Raw genomic sequence first — 14,761 nt, 5'->3', positions numbered from 1 at the left:
TTAATCATGCATTTTTAAGTGTTTTGAACCTCCTTATAGGATTTAATGAAGAATTCTGTCGAGCTTTGAAAACGTGTAGGGGGAAAAAAAGCCTCACCTAGTCTATAAATCAAGTTCTTGATACATATTAAGTTGATTAACACAAGGGAGAAGATCCTGTCCTATCTAAAGGTAATTCTGAGGCAACCCCAGACTTCTTTCTGGACACTGTGATTTTCTTATTGCCTACCTGGCTGCATCCATTGCCACCAAAGTCAACAGCAAAGGTGTCATTAACTCTGGACCAAATCACTTCCAAATACTTATTGAGTTTTTAATGTTAAGAATGGAAGTCATCTGCTGGTTACTACAGAAGCCAGGCATTTTTTTTTAGCACCATTAAAAAAATAAATGGTTTGCCTACATAAAGCAATGTGCTGAAATAAACCCTTTCATTTTCTTTCATTTAACACACCAAATTTGTATCAAACACCTTTCCCAGCCAGAGCAGCGGGTGCGGACTGTTAAGGACTCCATGAAGTGGCTCAGAAATAGCCTTCAATGAGATATGATTTGCTTTAAAACACCCTTGGTACCACCACATGACACTTAGTAAGCTGCAGCAAACACCGCTGCTTTAGGATATGGTTCTGTTGTAAGGCTTCAACCAAAGTCACAAAAGAAGTGGGCATAAATAGGGATAACAAAACTGCCCAGAACTGTCACACATTCAAATAATCATTAGAAAAAAAAAAACACCCACCCTAACAAGACTTTCAGAAATCATAAAACGCCTTCATACTTCACAGCATAACCCAGCCTCTAATTAATTGATGCCAAGAAGAAATTGTCCCTGGAGGGCACGTTATCCTGGCTGCATAACAGGGGTTATTTTTGCTGGCACTGACTGCTGTCAGAAAGAGGATATTGCAACAACATCTATGACTCAGGGCAGCAGCGCTCCATGTATTCAGGAAGAGATGGCAGCACAGAGAGCTGCTACCAGCAGCCTAGGTGAAAATTCTGGCTGTTGAATCACAATCTTAATTTTTTTTAATAGCATGCAAAGACTATGTCAGTAGCACTTTTCATTATCCACTTCAGCAGTCCAGAACTACTTGGTAATTACGCCCATCCACTCTCCTTTGACAGAGCTAACTAACAGAACAAGAGCTTCTGATAATACACAAGCTTCTTGTAAAGAATTCATGTAAGGAGGCAATAATCTAAATAGCAAAGCTGATGAGTTTGCACAGTGCCTTGCTCTAGGGAATACGTGGTTTCTCCAATCTGGAGGTAGGATTGCATACTTGGGGAGCAAATAGAGAAGGACTGGAGAGTAGGTTCTGTCAGAGCTATTACAGGACAGAGGTTGTGTATTCCTTACACAAACAACTGGATTCCAAATCAGTCACCCCTGCAGCATGAATCTCACCCACAGCAGCTCAAAAACTCATTTGCTCCCCTTTTTCCAACCTATTAATACAGAAAACATATTACCAGATGCAATTAAAAACATGTCAAGATAATCTTAAGAGAAAGTCCACGAAGTCTCAAATACGGTACTCCCCACTGGCAATAAAATGCATTTAAAATATGAAAGACTCCTAAAGCCTTCATTTGTTTCATCGTAATCTAAGGCACTCCTTTAGGATTAGCAAAGAATCTACACCAGTTTTAAACCATCAGCTGAATTTCTTGGGTACAGCTTCAATAAATTAATTGAACTTATCAGCTCAGAGATCATCTCCATAGTAGCATGAAAGACAAGAGTTACAGCCAGACAAACTGATGCAGCAATCAATTTCAGTCTTCGTAAGCTACTTGAAGATTAAGATTCCAAGTAGATCAAATATGCTAGATTAACAATAATGCCACATTTTAGGCTTTTGCAACCTATACTCACAGACCAATCTTCACAATGCTGCAGATAAAGCTGCCTCATTAGACAGCTCTCCATGCAGAGGCTTATGAAACTTCAAATAGTCATCTTCCTCATACCTTTAAGTCAAAAGAGACACACCTTACTGTCCATGACAACCTTGTTGTCTATGGTAGCAGAGTTTGATGCTGTTGGAGGATGGAAGTGGTGGAATAGAGGGAATAATTGACATCCCCAAAAGCAGAGCTGGGAGTAGAAATGGGGAGAGAGAATTAAAATCCAAGAGCAGCTTGGATCACTTTCAGAGCCATCCCTAGAGACCTTCCATCAGGTGTGAGCATCCTGCTCATCAGCTGCCTTATTGCAACTGTCATTTACCTCCAGGGATGCAGGCTTCACTTAAAACTATATCCAAGTTAGTCATCCAAGTATTTATATCCCCCTTGTACTTTTTATTCCATTAGGAGAGTTATAAAGAAATAAATTAGAATCACAACACATCTACAGCTTGTTCTGAAAGAGAATGCTAGCACTTGACTCACCTACTTAGATGTCAATTTAATACTCTTAGCTGGATTTAAATTGAGTCAAGACCAATCTGCTGAAGACAGAATCTGCACCTGCCCCCCCACAACACTTTAAATAATTAGAATCAAACAAAAGTCAAACATTACTACAATTTGGGACCATCCAAGAACTCAGAGCGTGGCAGGTTTGTTCACCAAATGTGAATGTTACCCAAACAACCGAGCACAGAACAAGAGGATAAACCTAATAGTGAAATGGGTGGAAGAAGCATGCGTGGAGCTGCAAGCAATCACTGCAAGCTCAGCTATGAAATATCTAAGGAAAAAAGCTGCTGCCCCATCTTCTCTGAATACATCAGATCAGTAATTAGGCATATTAAGGGCTGCGTCTGTCGCATTTCACTCATTTCCACAGACGTAAGAAGTCACATTTATAAGTCATTAAGCTGAAATAAAATCTTTGCTGGGCTTAATTAATTTAAATATTCATGGAAACAGGATAGCAGGGGGAAGTGTTATTCTTAATCAAAACAGACATTGCTGTTCTATAATGCAAATTACTATTTCTTATGTGGACAGTGCCAAGCACCTACAATCAAAGGCAGCACAACATTAATGATGACCACATAGAAAATGCAGCTACAAGGGATCTGCATTGTCCTTCACCTCTCAAAACAGAACCAGGCATTTGCTGAGCCAAACACATGCTCAATAATTTTGTCATGCCTAAAACAGCAGTCACTTCCAGGTAATTAATCACAATTTACTCAAGCTGAATGCAACATCCACCTCCCTCTTCATTTCATCCTTAAAAGAAATAAATTAATAACAATAACACCATGCACCTACGGACACATACTATCTCCTTGCAATGTCATGGTGGCCATAACTTGCTTTTAAAGATAAAGGTGTTGGTCACTACAATTGCTCCTCTTCACTAAATCTTTGCAATATGGGCTACAAAGTGGGACATCAAAGCTCCCTTTCATTGTCTGTAGAGGGAAACCCCCAGAGCTCAGCTCATACAGGTGTCCCGTGCTGCTTAGCATAAAAAAAAAGACACAAAATTGGCTGGGCTGAGACATGACACAACAACAGATCACTACGATATGTGGAAAATTACTTCAAAAAGAGCAGGAAAAAAAAAATACAAGTTCCAATTTTTATCTGTTAATAGCAGCCTTGGTTTCATTATCTGCCGTCCCCGTATCAGGCTTTGGATACAATTAACACTGCAGAAATAAAACACTTGATGGAAGTAGCAACGTGTTTGCTGGTAATGAAATGTTTATGGATCTGTTTGGTACACTAGTAAAGAGTGAATGCATTTCCTTTAGGATGAGTGAAAACAAAGCATAGATAAGCACTGAAAATCACTTTGACTCAAGACGTTCACAAAATGTTATTATTATTTCCCACCCTCCGAAGAAAAGATACTATTGATTGTTGAGGATCATTTGGACAATGCCAATGAGTTTTCCTGATAAAAGCCGACAGCTCACCTAACACAGAGAACATCACTGACCCAAACAAAGCTCTGTGCCAGAAGGCTGACAGACATCTGGAAAAGAAAACCTTCTCCTTGTTCCCCAGTTCTCCTGTACCTGGGATGTGACACCACCAAATTCTCAGAGAATTTCAAGCTTTTAACATAGATTAAACACTCTACATTGCAGGAGAGTTGGACTAGGTGACTTTTAAGGACCTCTTCCAACTCAAACAATACTATGACAAACATCATCCATCTCAACAGAAGAAAGGACACATCCTGAAGAGACCCCAGCACTGCATGATGTACCTGGAATTTCTCTGGACTGCCCCAGCCCAGCAGCTTTGCAATGGACTTATGTGCAGGCTCAAGGAGTGCATTCATATCACTTCTATTGGCAAAGCCAATGTGTTAACTCAAAGTCAAATGTTTCCAGCCATCACATTTAATCCAAATCTGTGATTCTGGCCATCATACCCAGCATGAGGAACTTAATAAATGTCATCTGCATGCAGATTCTGCTTTTTTTCTCCCCTGAAGCATAATAGAGTTGAAAAGTCACAATTCAAGCTAACCAGCGACACTTCAGTCTAAGAGCCAACTCCTCTAAAAATTCTGACAAGCAACAAATGAACACGACATAAAATATGCAAAGAAAGACTCCTCTTCGCCTAAGGATTGGAAAAGTTGCTGAATCCCAGCTCACATCCAAAAGAAGCCTTTGCTTTTTCTTAAAGAAGTGAACTCGCTGAGAATCAGTGCTCCAGTTCTTTGACTATACAGACCCACATAAGCCAAAGCACAACATACCAAAACAGGACACCAACCCACCAACCAGGATGAGCCCATTAATTCAGTACTCACTTATAAAAGCTTGGCTAGTCTTCCAATTTCAGGAGAACTCCTTTCAGAAGATGCCACAAACAGAAGACTTCAGGGGCTTGCGTGCTTGAGCATCCAATCTGAAATGCTTTCATTATGCGAAGGCTTCTGAAAATACCCCGCTATTCTTGTCCTCAATACAGGCATCTCTTTTAAGGGGCTGTAAATTCAACTCAACCAGAAGTCCACAGGAAACAAGTACTTTTGACTTCCTCTGTACTGTTAGCTGAACCGCACGGTACTGCTTCGGCTCCTTATAGAGCTGGGGATCAAGGTATAAAAATGTTTCAGGTTATAATAGATTAAATGTGTCCTTATGAACAATATGAACAACTTTTTATTATTAAGAACATCTGATCCTAAAAAAAAAAAATAAAAATCAGTATTTTTAAAATTTACCTTTTTAGAAAGAATTAAACAACTCCCAGTGCAAGAAACAGCATTCAGCCTTCCTCCATCAAATTAATTTCATAAATGCTCAATATAATGCAGACTTTCACTGACTGAGATTGGATGACATGCCCACAGAACTTGTTCCATAGATTCAACAGAAAGCTTCATTTTGCCCCTGTCAATTTCTCTACCCTCAATTTATTTTCAATTTGTTCAATTGCCTCCAGGATAACAAGTTCCATCCTATGAAGAGCGGTGCACCTCTCAAAGAATCTACCAGCCTGTTTTATTTACCACTCAATTGATTTGACCTTCAGAAGGTCACCTGCCACTTGAAGTCGTCTTAAAGAAATCTAATTAGTCACCACACAGAAGAAAGTTCCTAAACCAGGTTGCAACACAGTCCCCTGGCTTCCAGAAGTGTTAAGTACCTTCACTTCCAATGATTATAGAAGAATTTAAAAGCGCCCAAGAGCTTTAAAACAACCCAGTTCGAGGTACGTTGCTGCCTCCAGATCATCTGCAAAATTCACCTGCAACAAACATCAGAGGAAAAGACGCAGAGAAGCACAAAGAAAAGACCAATGCTCATTAAAGAACAAAACAAATAGGCTCAAGTGAATGGAACAAACTACAAGGATGAGCTTCTCTTAATCTTCAGGGATTCTGTGTCACAGATGATGGCATCTGGAGGAAGAAGCAGAACACAAAACTTATCAGCCAACATACGAAGAGCACTTAGAGATAGCTTCAGAATATCCATCACTTCTGCAAAAATCTTGGTTAAAACATTTATTCGACTATTCTATCTATATCTAAGATAAGACCGGTCCCATCCTACACAGCACTGAGAAGCTTTCCTGGGAAAGGCAAAGGTATTCTGCAATTCTCACTGATTTTTCCATTTCCATTATTTATAAGAGAACTAAAAAGTGGTGTGGGGATGCAGGAATGAAAAGAGGGATGGAATAATGAAAAGCAAAAGGAGAGGAGCCCACCCTGCCCTACCTGGTATAGAGGATTTGCTGATGGTTCCAATAGCAGCACGCAATCTGAAAAATGGGAATTCATTTCCAGGGCAACACTGGTAGGAGGTGAAATATAAAAGTGAGTGATGGGTTAATGAAAATAAATGATCTGAAATAACAGTGGTTCAGTAAAGCACATATTTATCGTGTTATCCAAGTTGGCTGCATGAGAGTTATTAAGTTAAATCAGCCCTCATAGAAGCTGAATAAATGAAGGCAATTCTGATGATCCCAATGCTTTAATCTCACCATTCACACTGTATTTAGTCAGGGACAGAAAGAGCAAGAAATTGGCATAGTGAAGCACCTTAATTTTTAATGTAAACCTTTTGCAGGAAAGTCGCTTTAAAACAGGCCTTCCATACCCCTTCCATTTCTAATTATGAAACATTAAAATCATTACGAAAGGAACCACTTCATACTTCAGGACCTGCTTGTTTCCTTAACAGACAATTGAATTGCATAGGCAAAGAGGCAAGTATAGAATGATATCACCAAGAAACTCTACAAAACAACCTTTTTGCTGTTGGCTTCCAAGGACACAGATTCTCTGCTAACAACATTGCTAAGCATAGAAAGAAATAATTTGGTCAGCAACAGTGAAAAGCTGATGGTTCTATGAAGGAATAATGGCTGGAACTCTGAATCCTGAAGGATTCATCCTGTGATTTGCACCAGAATAAATGAATCCCATCTCCATTTCAGCTCACATTTTTATGAGGGCGTCTTACAGCGCTGCTCATCTTCTGACTCTGCTCTCATACCCAGGTTGAGGGAAGACTATCATTTGGAGAGTTATCAGTCGCTGTGCCTTCTCAAGAAACCCTCAAAAGCACAAAAAAAGAAACCCACCCCCTTTATCACCAACCAGCTCACCCAAAACTCAAGGATATTAAAAAAAAAAAGGAAGAAGTTTACACTGAAAGTTTTTGCAGGAAGATTGAAGATGAGTCACCTCTATTCCCCAAATGAGACCATTTCAGTTCCGTGGTAGCACCACATTTCATGCAGCTGAAACTAAACACCGACTTCCACAAAGCCAAGAAATTCTCATTCAGATAATGTTACTGAGAAGGAAAAAAAGAAGTTATTTCCTTTTAACTTTCCCCTTACCTGAAAAAAAAAAAAAGTAACATTGTGCAAACCTGAGTTTTGCTCATTCCAAACCTTCTACTTATCATTAAATGCTGGACTGGCCTTGTCCAATGACCAACTGTCCAATTGAAAGCTAATGATCCTTCCTTTCTCCTTCCCACTTTCTAAAGAACCATCGACTTGCTGATTTTCCAAGTCAGAAGAACTCGCTTTGACCTTCTAGTGTGCTTTGTGAATATCTCTTATTTTTCCCTCTGAACTCACAGGTAACTTTGTCCTCCAACACGCCCTGTGGCAATGAGTTCCACCACACAGTAACATGCTGAGGAGCAGGTAAAAAAAACAAACACAAAACTTCTTATTTTCTTAAACCTGCTGATGAATTTAAAAAGACCACTGCAAAAAAAAAAAAAAAACCCTGCGGATGCTTTTCCATTTGAAAGAGCAATAAGCAGTAAATAATCATTTCTACCTGTAGGCTGAATTTGAGTTGCTTCAGTTCCAACTTAATGTCCGCCAGCTCTATCACGTAAATGCACCTATGTAATTTTCCCCAAGCAGCACGTCCATAAGGAAGAGCTGATAATGGTCCAATCTGCACTATTTCCACAATGTAAATCCAGAGCAATTTCATTTTGTTGAGTCATACATTTAACCAAGTACTGGCTTTACTAAATGCAGCTTTTTTACCTAGCAATCCTCTAGCTCTTCCTCCCAGAAAACCCTCAGTGTTCTATATAACAACATACCAAGTGCACCTGCTGCTTTGTAGATAGACCAGATTATAATCCAGCAGTTTAATATAATGAAACATAGGGTAAGACCTATGTCTATGACCTATGGCAAACTAGAACTAGTCTTTGAAATACCCCTTACAAGTTGACTGCTGGTGGTACTAACACATCAGTTACAGGGGGATTTTAAGGACACTGAGCAGTATCCACACATCTTTGATACCTTTTATTGGCTCCTAACCCGCTTCTTCCTGAAGACACCCAAGAAAAGAACCTTACCTCAATGAATTGAGTTGCTGGACTCAAGTTTGTGGCACTCGGAACATCTTTAAAACCCATGACAAACTCTAAGACACAGATGCTTCCCTGCAGTTATGTCTACTGCCAGTCATCCTGCAGTCTTGTAAAGGGCGTAATATCAACTGTTATAACAAGAATGAAACTAGAACAGAAACCTCTTGCCCCTGTAAATCAAAAAGGAACCAAATGTGAATCGATGCCCTCGAGCCCCTCACATCCAGGGGAACTGCAAAGCACCTATAAGAATCATCAGCCTTATTCATTTAAGAGCTCATTGAGTCTATTTATATCCAAAATACATCACATCACTGGGGAGGTATGTTGGCTCTCAGACTTAAAAAGTCATTTTAGTGGCAATTCTGCCACGAAATATAATGGCCATTTCAGAGGTCATAAGAAGTATTTTCATAAAATATTACCTTCTGCTGACACTGTCCTTGGTCAGTGGCTTGGTCAAGTGCTTGGGACTGATCTCAGCATTTCCTCCAAAGGCCTCCTCCTTCGATGGCTGTTTCTGCAGTGACATGACAACCTAATAAAATTTCTAAAGGTCAGACTTGAGCTTCGATGAACACATCAGCAAGAAGTAAAATAAAACCTGGGCTAAACTGCAACTGGCTGCACAAAACAAATGGAGTGCACAAACACTAAGTATAAAATTAATGGTTAACAGCTGTTTCCACCTAAACTCACAAAGCAAAACCAAGTCAAGGTGAACTGGTATGATGAAAAACATCTCATCTTGCTCTTTCCGCCTCATTAATGGCTGCTTTCTGGAGACAATGCTGTTGTAGTGAACAGGAGCAGACAATAACTACAAGATAACTAAGCTTTACTAATTCAGTATTAACTGGGATAGAGGGCACTGTTGGTCTCGTTCAGATCTGAAATACCATCTTAACACAGGTTCAAGTAAAACTTGCATTTTGTTGCACAGAAGGCAAGTGGTCAAAGCATCTTTGCTAACTCTGCAGCACAATTCTGCATCTGATCCAACTTTCAGCCTCTATATGCATCAAAACGCTTCACGCTCACGGCACGGCTTTGGATGAAGGGAAAAAAAGTCCTTCACATTTACAGCCACATCTTCACCTTTGCTCTGTTAACACCTGATCCTCAGTCAACGGCCCCATGAGCACAAGCCACCTGCTGCTGATGAGAAGGATGTGACAATAGGGCAAGGCTCATTATTGCACCTCTACCTGCAGCTCCTGCCCTCCACAGCTCCTGAGGTCAGCCAGGTTCTCCAGTTCACCTGGATGAGCACAAAAAGCCATAGAAAGGCCCAAGATGGGCGTGTTGCATGCTGGCTCTCTTCTGAGCTCTGAGTACCTTTCAGAACGGTAGCTTTCAGGTTCTCTCTGTAGTGGCCTCTTCAAGGCCCCTTGCCAAGGCTTTTCATCCAAGTCGCACAGTCTTCTTTCTTGGGTAGCTTTGAGCACATGGTTGTAAAAGCTCAGTTCTTCTGGACCTCTGCTCCATTTCATTATCACAGCTGCACAGCACCCGCGTTTGTGAGGCAGGTCAGGAGGTTAAGAAGGTGGTGCAAAAAAAAAGAAAACTTGCCTCCCTGGAAAGAAATTAGTGCTCAGAAAGTCGCTCAGAGGGGAAACAGAGGATGAAAGGAGCTACGTTTATTCCAGGAGCTGCAGCAGAAGGCCAGTTACTACTACCATTGTAACTGAAGTAGCACCACACAACTGAAAAAGACAGCTTTATCATACAAATAGTGGAAGTCAGGACTGGAAGTTAGCACAACCCATAAATATGAGCTCCAACAATGGAGCTTGGCACAAAAAAAAACCATATAAATTAGAAAAAAAACAAATAGATAAGCTAATCCAAAGATGCTGCGTGCTAAGACATGGCAGAAAGCACGTCAGCTGCCCAGTGTCCAATCAGGTTTGACATCCACAGCTGTAATTGAGTGAAAACTCTCCCAGAAGAGTCTTAAACATCTTCCTTCACCTTCCCTCTCCCTCATACATGCATGCAAGTAAAGATAACTAAAAGCCAAGGGTGTTATCTCCTATTAGCCAATGCTAGGCAGCTCTGCCTGGTACTTGCTTTGAGCCCCACCTGATTTTTCAAGGCTCTTCCAAGTTGGCACTTGGAAAAGATGAGGAAGAATTCAGGTTGCCTGAACACAGCCTTCAAGGCAGAGGTTGTCCCACACTCCTGTTGAGACTCCAGCAGCGCTGCCATAAACGCTGCTCGTTTGCAATCGGGTCACAGCGGTGTCGCACCTAGAAAGTCTGAAAGCACAGAACAGGTTACACAGCGAAAGGATCGCTGTCAGACAGCTCAGACGCAGGGATGAATTAATTTCCAGAGCTCTTCCATGTTGGGACTGGTTTTGCTGACCCTTAAAGAATCCTCTTGTTTCGGGACTCTGCAGAAGGCAAGAGGTGATGTTATTCTTCCCATGCCACTGCAGCAGCTCTGTGAATGTTAATGCTCGCTTCTTCCAAGACCCAGTGAGACTGAAGAAGTATTGAGAGCTCCTGTTCCAGAGCACAGCAAGCTTTCATATCACAGAGCTCAAAACTAAAGACAACCATCTCAGCTATACCTGTAGTGCCTGGGATGCTCTGCAGCTGTGATTTAAGCATCTCTCACCTCTGCTTTCCATCATATCCATGCATGTACACACTGTAAAAGGAGAAGACACGGCCATGTAAAAGGAGCAGACAGCCACAGCAGTTCAGCCCAACAGAAAATGAGATTTCCCATAGAACCTCAAAGCCTGTTTCCAGCTCAGCTCTCTTCACTATGAGCAGTAACAGCCACCCACTGGCCAACAAAGGAGCACATTGCCTGTCATTTAATTTGTTACACGTGCAGATGCTCAAAACACTCTGAATTCAGATAGATCTAAAACAGGTCTGGAACCAGAAGAATTGATTCCAAATTTACACGAGGCTACTGACACCAGCATATCAAAAGTAAACATGGCCCTTGGAGTTAAATTTAGATGACACGTTAACAGCTGCCTATTTTCCATACTGTGTATTAATCGATCGTTTCTGCTGCTTACCGCGGCGTTCCCGTGGGCGAAGGCAGGTAGGTGACAGAAGTGAACCTGACAGCACTACCAACATTGCTGGAATCCCTCTGGTATGTTTTTTGGGCATGTTTTACCTCTGAAGAGCACAGCGTGAAGCAGTCAGATGTGCGCTGGCTGGAGCATAAAGATAAACTTTCAGTAACAAAGTCAAAAAGGCAAAAATGATGTCCCAAGGGTTTGAGCGAAGAAGGAAATGCTTCAGAAGGCTGTTGCTCTGTCAAGGTAAAATTAATCCAACACAAATGCATTACTGATCTACACAGGGAACAGAGATTTGAAGAAGCCACATGAAGTGGATGTATGATCAACGTTGGCAGTTTTAACTCAGGAAGATGCATCAAACCCCAGGTCTTCTTCCCACACAATGAACAAACACCCTTAATGTCTTCCTCTAAAAAGACCCCAAAAGCCCAAAAACCAACAACTAAAAGATTGAAACAAAACAAGATGAACCAAAGAAAAGCAGACTCTGAGGCAGCTCCCAGCTTGGCCATAGAGATGGACAACAAAGGATGCTGGATTCAGAACACCAATGGAAGTCATGATCTCCACATTGACATACAAAGTATGAACAGAAGCTCACCAGCCCTTGCTGGGAGCTTCAGTGGAACTTGAAAAGCCCCCCTGTGGCTCTGGGGAAAGGCATGGCCCCCCACAACACCAACCTAGCAAGCAAACAGCCTGCCAGCCACAGACACAGCTGCATTTTGGACCCCACACACTGCAGTTCTCAAGGTATCAGCACAAATCCCTACGTAGCAACTGCTGTCGATCTCCCTATACAACACCTCCTCCTCCTTCCCCCCTGAAACAAAAAAAGAGAAATATTTTTGAATGTTTTCGGTCTTTTGGTCTTTTAAATAAGAGCAGGGAAGCAGAGAAAAAAGCAGAGAAGGTTTCCCAATAAAATGCTTTGTGCGTCTTGGGGAAGCCAAGGACTCTATTTGTTAGTTCCACTGGAAAACAAAAATTGACTTCGAGCTGGTGCCATTCCAGAGCATTGGCTTTCAGTCTGCGCTGTCTTGTCAAATTAGTGAATCTGGTGTTGCTGCTGCATCCCAGACTGACAGCTGTAGAGCAGAGCACAAAGAAATCAGCCTCCTGTACTCACAGCAGAGATACGGAGGCGATGCAGCCGCTTCTCCCCACACGCCTGTGCTGCAGGCACTCATCCCCAGGGCCGTTCCCTGTGACATTTCATTTCTTCTCTGCCCAGAATACTAATGGCATTGCCAATTAGCAGGTAACTGAGATAGGGGTTTGGTGCCCAGCGTGGGTCAACCCTCAGATGTCTGCAGCACGCACAGAAGTGAGTTCTGCCCTAAGCACAGCACAAGGCTGAAGTGACAACTCCAATTAGGTGGGAATGCTGTGAGGGTCTCAATGCTCCTCCATAGGGGAAGGATGGGTTTTTCTTCTTTTCATGGAGCAAAACTTACCTTCATTCCTTTTGGGTGCAGCAGGTGTAGGGAAGTGAGAACCAACAACCAAACCAAGGAACTGAATTCAGTTGATAAAGGTGATGTTGATTTCAGGTTTCCCCCAATGGGTTGGGGGTCTGAATGAAACCAAAATGAAAAATGACTGGTTTTGATGCTTCAAAATCATACATCTCAATGTCCATGATTTGAATCATTTTTTGTCATAATGTAAGAAGAGAGCGTTAAGCAATCTCAAAACAATCTGATTGACATGAAAATAGAAATCAAACTGGATCCAAGGCAGCTGCGTGCCTCTTCCAAAGCTGCACACAGAACACAAAGAGGCGCATGTTACATCTCTGCACTCACGCTGTTCTGCTCTGATTCATATCTTCCTGACTTCAGGCATCATTTGAGAGACCAATCTCACCAACTTGCTTCCACTTTCTACTTTGGATGTTTTTGTCTTCATCACTTTGGGTTATACAGCAGACTTTCCAAACTCAAATATACAGTCAAATAGCTTAAAAAAAACACAGAGCAGCATAGAAAAGTAATATGTTTAGAGGCAAGTCTCCTCCCAGATGTCTTGAGCAAATATTTGCCAGTCCCTAAGCAGGGATTTTAGGATAAGAGAGAAGCCAGGGGGAAACTCAAAGGAGAAACAGGCACAAGCCCCCAGATTTATGAACTTCTAGCCCTTACATGAGACCTAGAAATCAAGATACTTCGGAAATCTGGCACCTTTACTTTGAGATTTCCTATCATGCTTCCAAAACAGATTCCCATCCTATTCCCATAGCACACAATGCCAAGCCTTTCTGGTTTATTTTTCTTCCCACTAATGAAAATCGACTTCAAATCTGCACACTGTTCTTCCATCTAGACCTGTTAATATGGGGGGGGAATATATTCTGTTTTTAAATGGAGAATCATTGCATTTATCTGGACAAACGTGAACTCTGCTGAGTGCTAAAGAAAAGCTATTCGAGTTCTCCATATGCTCAGCAGGGCTGGCTAAGCCTGGGAGCACCCACATCACACATGGTCTACCCAACTCTTCTTCCCCACTCTGCCTTCAGCAGATGCTCGTAACATCGAGGCATCTGCTGCTGCCTCACAAGTTGGTTTTCTGTGCACTGGGATTTGAAGGATGCTTGCTGTAAAATAAACCTGTCACAGCAGCTGGAGAGCACACGGTGGATGAAGGTGACAATGTGAATCTCGGAAGGAAAGGGAAATTGTTTGTTCCCAGTTTCTTCCCTGTGAGTTTTTAGAGCTCAACTCTGAACTCCATTCTAATCTTAGATGAGTGATTAATTTGAGCCACAATTAGGCACAAAATCCTCTGCTGCTTCTATCTGCACCATCCAGTCCAAGCTCCAGAGCTGAGCCACTGTATTTCCTATTGCCTTCAGAAGGGTCCATCACAGTGGGGACCCTCACCTCTCCAGGAATGTCACAAGCAAAGTGAAAAACTCCATTCTGTTGCTGTTCATTAAAACTGGCTACTGATTTTGTGTTGGATGCAGATGTTGGTTCTGTCCACGGTCTGTTGGACGTGTTCTCCTTCTCTGGCCCCAAGGACTACATGCTCTGTTACTCCAAGCAGGGGTACAAGCTAACAGCACATTACTAAACAAAGATCTTGCCATATTTCTTAAGGTTTTTTCAAACTCGCTGACCTTTAGGAAAAGGAATTCAACACATAAATGTTATTAATGCTTGCATTTATGTACTGATATGCTTTAAAACCTCTGGCTCCCCAGCTCCATCTGTTCTACCTACATATACTGAATTCCTAAGCTTAACCTATCTATTTGGATCCTAACCCAACCTCTATTAAACTCAGCAAGAAAATCTGCTGGTTTCAGTGGTAACTGAGTCAGATTCCTGGTACAAAGGTTAATTGTTAATGATTTTTCTTAATAAACACCATAAAGGTATGGCATGGTAAGGCAAGG

General features: G+C 41.7%; 1 long non-coding RNA gene across 1 annotated transcript in view; it reads right to left on the bottom strand.

Moving 5' to 3' along the window:
- LOC107323706 overlaps positions 1 to 14,083 on the bottom strand; it is a 141,945-nt gene extending 127,862 nt beyond the window's left edge. The window contains exons 1-5 of the long non-coding RNA XR_004309503.1: positions 10,389 to 14,083; positions 8,729 to 8,841; positions 6,161 to 8,473; positions 5,584 to 5,839; positions 4,742 to 5,021 (exon numbers count right to left, since the gene is read on the bottom strand). This is a non-coding gene — a long non-coding RNA (uncharacterized LOC107323706). The remainder of the gene's footprint in view (positions 1 to 4,741; positions 5,022 to 5,583; positions 5,840 to 6,160; positions 8,474 to 8,728; positions 8,842 to 10,388) is intronic.
- Between the last annotated feature and the right edge of the window lie 678 nt (positions 14,084 to 14,761).

The sequence above is a fragment of the Coturnix japonica genome, chromosome 22, assembly GCF_001577835.2.
Source record: "Coturnix japonica isolate 7356 chromosome 22, Coturnix japonica 2.1, whole genome shotgun sequence".
In the NCBI taxonomy this organism is placed as follows: Eukaryota; Metazoa; Chordata; class Aves; order Galliformes; family Phasianidae; genus Coturnix; species Coturnix japonica.
This window is presented reverse-complemented; position numbering and strand designations above follow the sequence as displayed.